The sequence below is a fragment of the Stegodyphus dumicola genome, chromosome 2 (genome assembly GCF_044657685.1).
Source record: "Stegodyphus dumicola isolate Sdum_Otavi_A_Nest chromosome 2, ASM4465768v1".
NCBI classification, from domain to species: Eukaryota; Metazoa; Arthropoda; class Arachnida; order Araneae; family Eresidae; genus Stegodyphus; species Stegodyphus dumicola.
The window spans coordinates 289798475-289812124 of NC_140769.1; the positions used below are offsets into that span (position 1 = coordinate 289798475).

At 31.2% G+C, this 13650-nt stretch overlaps 1 protein-coding gene and 1 long non-coding RNA gene across 16 annotated transcripts in view; one reads left to right on the top strand and one right to left on the bottom strand.

The window, feature by feature from the left end:
* Positions 1 to 13650, bottom strand: part of LOC146999028 (inositol polyphosphate-5-phosphatase A-like) — a 206397-nt gene that overhangs the window by 104398 nt on the left and 88349 nt on the right. For 2 of the 7 annotated variants that reach the window (XM_085812260.1, XM_085812254.1), the window contains exon 1: positions 6598 to 6709. The exons of 1 other annotated variant lie outside the window; for it this stretch is intronic. The gene's annotated coding sequence lies outside the window, so the exon portion shown is untranslated. Of the gene's footprint in view, positions 1 to 287; positions 738 to 6367; positions 6525 to 6597; positions 6710 to 13650 lie in introns of those variants that run through there. 4 more of the 7 variants (XM_085812255.1, XM_085812261.1, XM_085812258.1 and 1 more) reach the window with 4 other exon arrangements.
* The window catches only part of LOC146999029 (uncharacterized), a 51157-nt gene continuing 38604 nt past the window's right edge, over positions 1098 to 13650 (top strand). For 3 of the 9 annotated variants that reach the window (XR_015039923.1, XR_015039927.1, XR_015039926.1), the window contains exon 1: positions 6970 to 7175. This is a non-coding gene — a long non-coding RNA (uncharacterized LOC146999029). Of the gene's footprint in view, positions 1493 to 6966; positions 7176 to 13650 lie in introns of those variants that run through there. The other 6 variants (XR_015039925.1, XR_015039924.1, XR_015039930.1 and 3 more) reach the window with 6 other exon arrangements.

Below are 13650 nucleotides of genomic sequence, written 5' to 3' on the forward strand. Positions count from 1 at the left end.
TTTTATTCAAATCCTGGTTGTACATCAACATTTTCTGTACTTTTTGTTGTTTAATTTATAAAGCAAGTTAAGAAATCTAAATAAATATACATATGCATTTTTCAAGTACTGAAAAGGAAGGGCATGATGAGAATGATCTTCTAGCAATGACGAAAGGGGTGGAATAGGGCAAAATAGGTTGAGAACCACAATGTTAGATCTTTTATGTACTAGTAAAAAAAAAAGGCTAATCTTTGAAATATAGTAACAGGTAGTTTGGCGACATTTTGGTAAGGCGATTGTTGTACCTCTCACATACAACGAGAATAAGTCTGGCAACAGCTGCAGGAAGAAAAACTTGGCAGTGCTGGAATGGCAACAGCGGATGATATTCTATAGATTTTAATATTTTGATTTTGAGTCGATGTTTTTTGCATCTTTTGCGATACTATTACGTTATAACATTTGAGTTTTGGGTGAATGAAATGGAATCCGCTGTCCCGCTACGGATATTAGTAAAATATATTTAGAAAATTAGCTGCATTGGAAAGGATGAAACCTTGTGTTTGAATTAGCGGTATTTTTCCTGCTAAAGTTGCGTCGAGTTCAGAATATTATGCCAGGCTTATTCACGCTGGCGCAGATAAGTTCAAATTTTGTTTATTGTATTTATAGTGTATAACTTGCAAATATATGAATAGAATTCTATTAAATAAACATTTAAAATTCTGGAATGATGTTTCAAATTTTAGATGTAGAGTATTCAAATTGCTATGTCGGAGCCAGTGGCAGTCAGGTGCAAAATAAAATTGTTTTTGCTCTACGACATAACAGCGATAAAAGTTACTAGCTAGGACTTTAGTAGTCTACATGGATAAAGTCAAGAGTGTGCGCAATGCCATTTTTGTGCAATTCTGGGATGCTTTTTTAAGTGAAAGTTGGTTGACGCGCACATGGATGATACCGTGTATGTGCAATTCTTAAAAACGCGGCAAGCAGTTTGCGATTCTGCACTTTCTCCCAATTTCGCACCTAATCTTCGTCATGATTAAGCATTTGGTACAACTCTAACATACGCCCTAATTTCACCAAATGTGGCGATATGTGTTCTGCGATGGTTTTTGGCGCGATTTCGTGTTCTATGGCAACCCTGTTGACGTTGAAAAATCTTTCGCTGGAGCTCGTTGGTTCGCCTCTGTGTCTGAGAAGATGGGAGGGAAAGATAAAATGGTAGTTGTTGAATTGAAGTTCGGCAAAAGGAAATATGATTGTGGCTATCCTGTTGAGGGGTAGTGGGTATTTGGAAGTGTGGAAAGACGGTCTGGGAGATTATTTTTAATGGCACTGCATAATAGAAGTAGGGATTTGTGATTTTATTTATTTGTGAACCATAGTATAAATTTTCTGGATAGTGTGTCTGGCTGTCATGTAAATACGATAGTGATTACGTGGCGGCATGTTAAAGGCGGTATGAAATTTATATTTCTGCTATTCGAAAACGCATTAATTCATGGTAAGTGCATTTTATTTTATCCTTGTTCTTATTTTGTAGAATGTTATGTTCATTGGTACTTTAGTATGAATTACTGTCGTTATCGTTGTTTTTTTAAATTGTTTGAAATTTATTTTAGTTTATTTTGTTGTTTAGTGTCTAGACTGTACAATTCGTAGATGTTTTTTAAAGTTGAAACAGAACTCTGTGTACATGGTATTATTTGAAATTTATTGTTGTTATGTTATTTTATTAAAGCGAGGAGTGCGTAGATCGTAGATTCCTTCCTTGCCTAAATTGTGCAATTCGTAGAATTTTTTTTAAGTTTAAACAGGATGCTGTGTACATGGTATTCTTTGAAATTTATTGTTGTTATGTTAATTTATTAAAGCGAGGTCTGCGTAGTTTGTAGATTCGTTCGTTGCCTACATTGTGCAATTCGTAGATTTTTTTTAAGTTAAAACATGTCGCTGTGTACATGGATTCTTGTCAAATATTTTTGGTTAGAAACTTTACGTTTTTGCTATCTAAATTTTTTGTTTCAGATTTTTAGCTAAATTGTGTGTTCAAAACGTAGTTTTTGCATGTGCGAAAACCGCGTTTTTGGAGACATTTTAGGCTAAAAGTTCAAAATGTAGACAACAAATTTAGATAGTAATATGGCAGCGTGAAGGGCGAGAAATTTGGCGACTTGAGGGCGCATATCAGAGTAGTTCCAAGCATTTTTGTTCCATAAAAGTTCTAGTATAAGCGTAATTCGGCTAGCAGATTGTTGGAAAAAATGTTGAGTAAAAAAAAAAAAAAAAAAATGCCTTTACTTCGTGAAAACAAAACTAGCAGGTTGCTGTAGCAGGGTTGGTTGCCAAATTTTTGCCAAAAAATTGCCAAGTTGCCATAATCCAAAGATTAATTTAAAAAAAAAAATAAATAAATAAAAAAGAAGTTTGAAGCTTTCCGGGGCATTCAATTATTATTAAATGAAATTTGTTTACATCTAATTAGAATTTCGAAACACTTCTGCAAAGAACCAAGCAAATGTAAACATCGGGAACTTTGGCGATAATAGTTCAAACCTGGTAATCCGGCGGATTCAACCTATTCGCTTGTATGAAGGTTGCAGCCATTCCTCTAACATTCATTTTGTTGAATTATCACCCTCGTTGTTCGCATTTGCGGATTTAAATTATTCTTCACTTATTTATAATTATTTTTTCGTATTTTCACGTTATATTTTATGAACTTTTCCAAAATAGATGGAAATACTTTCATATAATTAAGGAAGTTTTCGGTGACAGATGCTAGTTCGTAGAAGAAAATATGGCGGGAGGGGGGTTAATGATAATTGGTAACACGGCTGTTAACGTAGCATTAAGCAAGCAGAATGAGGTTTCCAACCAATAAAATATTTTGACTTCATAGGCCGCCAAAATATGCATTTAAAATAATTAATTAATGCTTTTATTATTGGTTATGGTCATCTAAAATAACGAGAAAAACAGTATTTATGTCCTAAAACTTTAACCAGATAATATATTGTTAAAGCTTTTCCAACAATAACATTTGAGAAGATTTCAGGTGTGACACACAATTAGATGATTAAATTGAAATAAAAAGTATTACTGATTCTCTAAAATGACAGAATAGTTTTATGGATCCCCAAAGTCATCAAAATTAGCAAACCACTACTTGTGTAATGAATCCAAGTGCAAATGACTCTTCAAAAGTAATAAAATGTACAATTTTCTAGTTTTATTAACAATGCTACCGAATAGAATTTCAGTACTCCTGAAGATTATTGGTACTGTCAAATATACTATGAAAGACAGGCAGTTGTTTCAACATAAAATGCTTTAAATTGTTTTGCAAGTAAGGAACTACTCTGATATGCGCCCTCAAGTCGCCAAATATTTTTGGTGAGAAACTTCACGCTGCTATATTACTATCTAAATTTTTTGTCTACATTTTGAACTTTTAGCCTAAAATGTCTCCAAAAACGCGGTTTTCGCACATGCAAAAACTACGTTTTGAACACACAATTTAGCTAAAAATCTGAAACAAAAAATTTAGATAGCAAAAACGTAAAGTTTCTAACCAAAAATATTTGACAAGAATCCATGTACACAGCGACATGTTTTAACTTAAAAAAAATCTACGAATTGCACAATGTAGGCAACGAACGAATCTACAAACTACGCAGACCTCGCTTTAATAAATTAACATAACAACAATAAATTTCAAAGAATACCATGTACACAGCATCCTGTTTAAACTTAAAAAAAATTCTACGAATTGCACAATTTAGGCAAGGAAGGAATCTACGATCTACGCACTCCTCGCTTTAATAAAATAACGTAACAACAATAAATTTCAAATAATACCATGCACACAGCGTTCTGTTTCAACTTTAAAAAACATCTACGAATTGCACAGTCTAGACACTAAACAATAAAATAAACTAAAATAAATTTCAAACAATTTAAAAAAACAACAATAACGACAGAAATTCATACTAAAGAACCAATGAACATAGCATTCTACAAAATAAGAACAAGGATAAAATAAAATGCACTTACCATGAATTAATGCGTTTTCGAATAGCAGAAATATAAATTTCATACCGCCTTTAACATGCCGCCACGTGATCACTATCGTATTTACATGACAGCCAGACACACTATCCAGAAAATTTATACTATTGTTCACAAATAAATAAAATCACAAATCCCTACTTCTATCATGCACTGCCATTAAAAATAACCTCCCAGACCCTCTTTCCACACTTCGAAATACCCACTACCCCTCAACAGGATAGCCACAATGATATTTCCTTTTGCCGAACTTCCAATTCAACAACTACCATTTTATGTTTCCCTCCCATCTTCTCAGACACAGAGGCGAATCAACGAGCTCCAGCGAAAGATTTTTCAACGTCAACAGGGTTGCCATAGAACACGCAATCGCGCCAAAAACCAGCGTAGAACACATATCGCCACATTTGGTGAAATTAGGGCATATATTAGTGTTGTACCGCTAGTAAATTAAAAAAAAAATAATACTGAAAAACTGTTTATGTAAAATGGATGTATTAAAAGTCATGCATTCAGTAATTTATTACAGGCACATAGCTCTTATTGAACTAACATTGTCACTGAATGATTGTTTGGAATCCACATTTCTTGTTGCCTGAAACCTACTTCACCTATTTTAGAATAATGTAAATATGCAGTTGTGGCCACTCCTGATTGATTATATACGTCTATTGTATTTATACCTATTACTATACTAATTATCAGATACAATTTTGAGAATATCAACAAGCAAAACACTTAAAAAAAAAAAAAAAAAAAAAAAAAAAAAAAAACACTTGTAGAAATATTAGTATTCTATATGAATTATGGAAAGTACATGTAATGAATAATACTGTGACCAAACACTTAAAAAAAAAAAGAATAGATTTAGAAAAGAATAGTATTTCCTACCTTGATACTTGAGAAAGCAATCCTGCCACACAACACACAGTTAACTTTTTATTACATGATATTACATATTACATATTTAGTCTTACGAGTAATTCAGAGGGCTGAATAGTGGTAGTTAAATCTCGGCTCAAATCCTGAAAAATGAGCTGGCTGTGCAGGTTATTTTTTTTCGCATGTGTTTTGTGAATTTTGTGACATTTTCATGATTTTCCTTAAGTGATGTAAATATGAGCCTAATTGCCCTAGAAATTATTCACGAAAGCATGACTTTTTCAGCCACCCCTTGCATGCTTTGCATTATGAATTAAATAAACACACAAACCCTTCTTATTCTTAAAATGATAAAGTAATTAAGTTCACATTACATGCAACAAAGCTTTTTAAAAGCTAGGATACTTTCTTTAACAATTACAGTGCTAATTAGTGCTGTACTTCTCAGTTTTATGTGAAACAACATCTCAGTGTCACTGCTTGTGACACATTTGTTTCATGTAAGTCTTCTTATGCAGTCATAAGCATGAAATAAACAAAACAGATGGCATGAAAAACCTAATCCATACACCTTAGTGACTGTTATTTGACATAGTTTTTATGCTGCATCTGTGAACTACACTGTTAGATTTGATTGAGTGAAATTGTGACTAAATTTCAGAAGACTTTGATAAAATTATGGTGCTAAAATTTAAAAGTGAAATTAAAATCAAAGATACATTGAACAGAACAATCAAAACAGAAATGTTCATAAATATATTAATATTGAATGATAAAACAGACATTTAAAATATTCATATAATAAACATATACAATTAGTGCAATTAATATAAATATATGCATTTAAAAATGATCTAACTTGCACCATATTTGCAATTTTTGCTGTTGCAATGTTATTAATGTGGACTCTAAAAATTTTATTTAAAGTCCACATTTGATAACATATATTATACAATATGCGCCATATATAACATATTTATATGGCGCATATCGATGTGTACATGGACAAAGTCAAGAGAGTGTGCAGTGCCAAGTTTGTGCAATATTGGGATGTTTTTTTAAATGAAAATAGGTCGATGTGTACATGGATACCAAGTTTGTGCAATTTTTTTACTTGCCATTTTCAAGTTGGCAATTTTGAGAAACACGCAGAGATTCTGCACTTTCCCAGTTTGTCGCCAAGGGCTCTCCTAGGATTTTACCCAAATTTTAATTAACATAATCTAATATTTTAAAGTTGCAGTTGCATAACATTATGGGAAGAAACGTATTCATGGAAAGGTTGTTTCACATTATGGAAAGCTTCTATCAATCAACTTTTATTTATTTTTAATTAAAACAAATTTTAAGACTATTTAACAGGAAGCGAGAAATAAAATGGAACGGATCACAGGATAAATAGTAGCATTTAGGCTGATTAGCATACCTCAGCTAAATATCCACTGTATCCTTAATTCTTACTCATCTATTACAATATAAATATACCTAATATTAAAAGTTTCAAAAACAATATTATAATTAAACTGCCTTGGACTAAATATCTCACAAGATTAATAAAGTTCTGCTTCAAGTAAGAGAAAAGCAGTTATGTAATTAATTGATAATACTGTATTATATTCTACAAGACATCTTTGTTGGTTTTTCAAGAGGATTTACCTTTCGAATTCTGCCCTGCTTCAGAAAATATGTTAGTGTCAAAAGCTGTTAAATACACGATTTTAAAAGTTAGTTCTTTGGCGCAGCTACAAACAGCGAATCAAGTTGCAACGCAGTGTTGCCAAATCGCGCAATTTTTGACAAAACTATGCTGCCAAAATTTATCTGCTTGCGATTTTGGGAAATTTTCACTGCTCTTTTTTCTTAAATGCACATATGTTAAAATAACTTTTATATTAAAATTAATTTATAATAAAAAGATTTTTCCCCCAGATGGTATAGTGTTTAGGAGCCACTCGAATTTTTCATGTTTTAATTTCTTCAAATATAATATATACTCTAATATTTGGTGGCAACATTTTGAAAAGTGAAACGGACATTTATATTCATTCAACGCAGAATTGCAAAACGAAAACAATCGTCCTTTAGGGACAAAGCCTCTTTGGACTAATAATTTAATATGTTCATGATAATGTAAAATTATTATGGCAACAGTGATGTTTTGTTTACATATGCTTTGAGCGGTTTAAATACGAAAATTGATTAGAGCCACTCCGAGTAAGTTGTTCATAAGACAAGTAAGTTTAATTATTTTTTACCCTACTGTCTAGAATTTCTGCATGATTAAAAGAATATAATTAAACCAGATTTCAGTTGAACAGTTGAACCTTTATTTACTATCATTTTTCTTATCATCACTAAATACTTGTTTTATTCTTTTAATATTTATTTCGATTCCGCTATGTTTATCTTGAAAAACAGCATAAGTTAAAACTATACTTGAAAGTTATTTTGTACATTAAAAACTTCATAGTGACTTGCAATTAAGTTTCAAATATGAATATTTCTCGCATTTCTAAAATTCCTTTAACCTGCAAAATTGTATTTTTTTTTTTTTTTTTTTTGTTATGAAATACTTTTTTAGAAATATTTATTTTTGGTTTTCATCCGCAGAGAACCCGTTGGCGCCGTTGCATTTTTACTCGCCAAGCTAGCGGTTTAGCGACGATGAGCCGAGCCGTAAACGTTATATTCTGTAAACGTGATTTTTACTGCATGTAAATTCAAGTTAGCAGACAAAACAATATATTAAGCATATGGTAGTAAAAATTCACAGATAATAAGCATGTAGATGTAAAACTAACCGGTTAAACGTGATATACGATAATAAATTTGTATTAAATTCAAGTTAGCAGAGAAAAGAATATATTAAGCATAAGACAATATATAAGCATTTATAACGGAAATAAAAATTCATTTAATAAATATAAATTAGTATTAATATACTGAAATTAACCGGTTAAATGTGATAAGCGAAAAAAAATTGTCTTAAATTCCATTTAACACAGAAAACAATATATTCCTTACACCAGCAGTGGTTTGCTAATTTTGATGACTATGGTGATACATCAAACTATTCTGTCATCTTAGATAATCAATAATATTTTTTATTTCAATTTAATCATCTATTTATGTCACACCTGCCATCCTCTGAAAGGTTATTGTTAGAAAAACATTAACAATATATTACCTTTTAAAATTTTACACTATAAAAATTGATTTATTCTCATAATTTTAGATGACAATAAACAATAATAAAAATAAAAGCATTACTTAGTTATTTAAAATGCACATGCACATTTTTGCGGCCTACGGAAACAAATTATTTTAGAGGTTGGAAACCTCATAGTTCTTAGAGCTGTTAATAATTAAGAACACAATGTAAACGGCCATGTTACAAATTAGCATTCACCACCGTATTTTCTTCCTTTCATCCTGAACCGAGAACCGGCATCTATCTACGAAAATCTGCAAATGCGAATAACGACAGTGATAATTCAACAAAATGAACGCAAGAGGAATGGTTGCAAACTTCAAACAAGTGAATAGGATAAATCTGCTGGGTTACCAGATTTAAACTATTATCGCCAAAGTTGGCGATGTTTACATTTACCGGGTTCTCTGTGGAAGTGCTTCCTTTATTTTGTGTAAATCATTTTATTTTTTACGTAAGAGTTTATGAAATTTAATAATCATTTGTGTTAAATATCGCTGCCTCAGCTTGGCGACATGTTTGAGCAATAACTTGCGGATTCACGTGAAAGTATTGCAACGATCAGTAGTTAAAAGTGAAAATCAAATGCAGATATTTAATTAAATTAATCTAATTTGGAGACTTTAATACGTGGCTTGCCAATTTTTTTTTTAATGATAAAACTATAAACTGATGCAGGTATTTTCATAATAGCTTACTATCGAATGAATACTTAGCAGAGACTTTTAGTTTTTATTCCTTGCATACAATTTTTTCCATCTCTTTATATTTTCTCATATAAACAATAAAATTTTACGAATTAAATTCTTTAAAATTTTTTAAAGAATTTAATTCGTATTTACAACTCATTGAGGCATTAATTTTAAAATCCTATGCCTTAATGCAATCGGACACAGTAAGTCAGCATTATTACTACAGGAAATATAAATGATAATGCTTGATAAAACTTTGGTTGAAAAATGGGAGGGTTTTTCATTTTCGAAGGAAAGGCTAATCTTTGGAATATGGTAACAGGTATTTTGGCGACATTTTGGTAAGGCGATAAAGGTTACTAGCTAGGGCTTTAGCAATGTACATGGATAAAGTCAAGAGTGTGTGCAATGCCATTTTTGTGCAATTCTGGGATGTTTTTTTAAGTGAAAATAGGTCGACGTGTACATGGATATCGTGTATGTGCAAATATTAAAAACGCTGCAAGCAGTGGGCGATTCTGCACTTTTTCCCAATTTCGCACCTAATTTTCGTCATGATTAAGCACTTTTGTTCCATAAAAGTTCGAGCATATGCGTAATTCGGCTAGCAGATTGTTGGAACAAATGTTGAGAGGGGGGGGGAAAGTGCTTTTACTTTGAGAAAACAAAATGGCGTCCAAAAAAAAAAAATGACTAGCAGGTTGCTGTAGCAGGGTTGGTCGCCAAATTTTCGCCAAAAAGTCGTTAACTTACCATAATCCAAAGATCAACCAGATGTTTTTGAAAAATGAGGGGTTTTAAAAACTAAACATTGCTAAAATATATGGACTGATTTGTGTTGGGCTGCCATCTAGTTTAAATAAAGAAGGTTCAGATTAATCTATAAATCCTTTTTCATTTAGTTTTCTGCCATCTAGTTTAAATAAAGAAGGTTCAGAGTAATCTATAAATCATTTTTCATTCAATTTTTCTGTGCCTACAGAAGGAAATTTTTAGATGTGCCCAGACCAGGCACACCGTACCACAAAGGGTTAACTCCGATAATGAATAATCATGATGTCATCAGATCCTCTTTTTGACTTGAACTTGATTAATTCTTAATAAGCCATTTTTTTAAGAAGTTTTATTTCTTTACAATTACAACCTGATAATCGTTAAAAACTAATTTAAAGTATTTTTCATTTTTAACACTTGCAAATAATATTACAAATTGGCTATATGCCAATACTGAAGCCTGCCAATATAAATGAGCATGAATTCTATACAATTATACGACTAAGATCTACATTTAGGAAATAATAATATTGATCATTATTTTTTGTAATAATCTGCATAGAAATGCTGGTCACTAAATCTCTTAACATCAGAAAAACTGATATTTTATTGTTAGTCTGATCCGAATGCAGACATTTCGTTCTTCGCTTTGTGTATGGCCCCTGAATATGCCCATGGGTTATTTGAAATAATTGATTTGTGAATTATAGATTATTGATGTTTCTTTAAATACTAAGTGCAGATAAGCTGAAAGAAATGAATAATTTATTATTTATTATGAAGCACAATAAGTAGCACACACAACACAACAATAGCTAGAAATTACTCAAAGAAATGCAGATATTAAGTATTCCTTCTTAGTATGCAAAATATATTGTGAAGTTTCTCAAATACCTGTCAGGGTGGACCCTAACTTAAAATTCAGCTAACTGCTAAATATCATAGCTGATTCATGACTGAACTTTCAGGCTTTCTGATCTGTGTTTATGTACAGTGGACATGGGCTCTGAAATATCTTAAAGAATTGGCTTTCAGGGTTCGTATGGTCCTTAAAAGTCCTTAAGTTTTTTTGAATCGATTTTTGGTCCTTAAAAGTCCTTAATTTCGACCAAAATCGAGAGAAGGTCCTGAAATTTAATCTGAAATTTCTGTCTGTTTTTATGACTGCCATTTTGAGTGTGAATTAATATTTTGGAGGAATATTTTTGGAGCTGATAATCTTTTGGTTATCTTTTGAATGGGTTCATGGGTTATAATTTGTTCCTATTTCTAATATAAATAGTGGGATACTCAAGTTTCTGAGCACGAAGTGAAACATAAGCATTTCGAAATTATTTCATTTTTTATAATGAAGAGTTCTTAACTTTTCACTTTTTGGGGATGTGAATTTTTTTATTAAATGGTTCTAAATTTGCCGATTTATCAACATTTTGGCGATTTTAAGATCAGTTTCTATAGAAAATTTTTATTTCCGAGATCTGGGAATTTTTCAATGATATTTTTCAGAACATTGTAACATTGATAAATTTCATTTAAATAATGGTAATATTTTGGAATTGTATTTAAGAAATAACATTAAAATAAAGCATTTGTATTTTTCGCTGTCATATTATAAAGTTCCATTTTGGCCACTTATTATGCAATATTTTTGAATGTGAAAAATAAGCAAGGTATAATGCTGTAAAGCACCTTTTCTGAAACATTTCTTAGCAAAAGCAAAATAGCTATGTAATTAATTAAAAATCTATTTTAAAATTTTTTATGGTATTTATCGAGTTTTTCCCATGTAATTGTCTCAGAATATTCAGAATTCTCAGAATATGCATCAGTTTTCTCCAGAGCTTAATTTGCGACCAAGCCCACAGGAGCCCAGCTCCGGTACTTCTTAGTTTTGCAGTTAAATCATAATTCTACCCGGAGCCCTACACTTCTTTTATGTACCTGAGCAAAATTTCAGTAGAAATTACATCTTGAAAATTTTATTTTTACTAATAAAATTATATTAAAAATCATATTAAATTTTAATTTATCTCTTCGTATTTTGTTAAATTTTAACTTGCACTATTTACCGTATTTGACGGCATGTAAGACACACTGGCATATAAGACGCACCCTTATTCAGAAGGCCACACACATGTAGATGTAGAAAAAGTTATGTGTGTCTAGATCTTTATCCGGGCTAAAAATAGCATTCAGTATTGAAAGTGTCCTTCATGGATAAGATGCAGGTAACTTTTTTGAGACCAAATTTAGGAAAAAAAGTGTGTCTTATATGCCGTCAAATACGGTAATTATTTTAAGCATTGATTAGTGAATTATTTAATTTTTTAATTATTAATGATTTTATTAGTCATGCTGTTACAGAATTGGTAGGGGTAATTTTGCTTTAGGATTTTAGACATTGCAGCTTGGAAAGTTTAGAAAGATATGAAGGCAAGATTGATAGACCCACGATTACAGAAGATTCCAGAAAAATGTGACAAAATGAAAAATGTCTCGATGGTATTAACACGCAGTTTCTTACTTTATGGAGAACGTCTGGAAGAAAAGTGAAAACATTGGTTTTATAGTTGAAAGTTTTACTTCTGATACTAGAATCTTCTTAACATTTTTATCTTCCTTTATTTTCTCTACTTCTCATTAGACATGAGCATGGAGAATATCAGAAATGCTTCTAATCTTATCATATGGACAGGCATTATAGAAAATGTTTTTTACTAATAAAGAAATTGAAAACTGACAATTTAAAAGATTCATCTAATATGTCTTAATGCATCATATACATGGCTGGCACTAAGCATTTTCTCACCTGATGTAGTTTCTGTGGATCTTAAATACTGCTTCCAGTGCCTGTTCTAAATGCTAAAAGTTTTGCCATTTCTAGATTTTGTTGCTCGGTGTGTCAATAAATTCTGAAAATTATGCCACATCAGCTCTGTAACCGAACCTTATCATCTATATTTCATATTTCTTCTGAATGTTCATATTACTAAAGAAATAAAATTAGCTGCTTTTTTTATACATTCTAAATGTATTTATTTTATTTAGAATAACAGAAATCTTTAATTAAATCTAAAAATTCTAAAATGAAAAGGAAATGGAGAAGAAATAAACTGAATACATAAAGAGAAAGAAAATTATTCTTCAAAGATATGTACAGTTATTATTATGTAACTTACCCAGTTGTTTACAATTTCAGCCTTTACTCTAATTTCCCATTTCTATTTCCTTACCAGAATGCAAATCACTTAGACAGTTTTTAAACTGAGGTTTTTGGAATGTAAGACAAGAGTGTTTCTGACCTCCACTTGCTCCCTGCATTAGTTCCTGCCAGCTCTCATAATTTGTAATTATTTGTCTTTGCATTACCGTTGCCGACATTTGAGTTTGTTACAACGATAGAGTGAGTTAAATGAAATTAAGTTGCATAGTCTTTGACCGCTAGTTGATATTTTTAGTTTGAATTTGACTCTTCTTGTTTAATTACATTACCACGAGCTGCAGTTGATTTTGTTAGCATAAGAACATGCCTCTATGTCTAAGTTCTTTTTAAATAAGAAGCTTATTTAAACCTTTGTCTGACTTTGTAGTTACTTTCAGACACAGCAATAATTTGCTTCACAACTGTCAGGGGTTTGGGGGCTATTTAACTTTTACCAGATCAAATAAACCCTCATAAGTACATTGTGGAGAGGTTGACAGGTTAGGAGATAAAACACGCAGAAACTAGTGAGGACATTCTTTCGCATATTGAGACAAATTTATAATTGTTAGTAAAGATGGTTCAAGAGAAGGAAATCGATATAAATTACTCAAAATGTCTGGGAAGGCTTCAAATTAAAAAGATGCATAACTATTTTGTTGAGTGTTGTTGCTACAAAATATAAATGGTTTTGTAGCTTTTAATGTGTAATTATCCTAATATCGTTTTAGAATCAATGTCATAAATTATAGGTATTTTAAACTGTGAAATTTCATGAGATTGTGATTTTACTAGGGCCTTTTTTAACAAATATTGTAACAAATATTGTT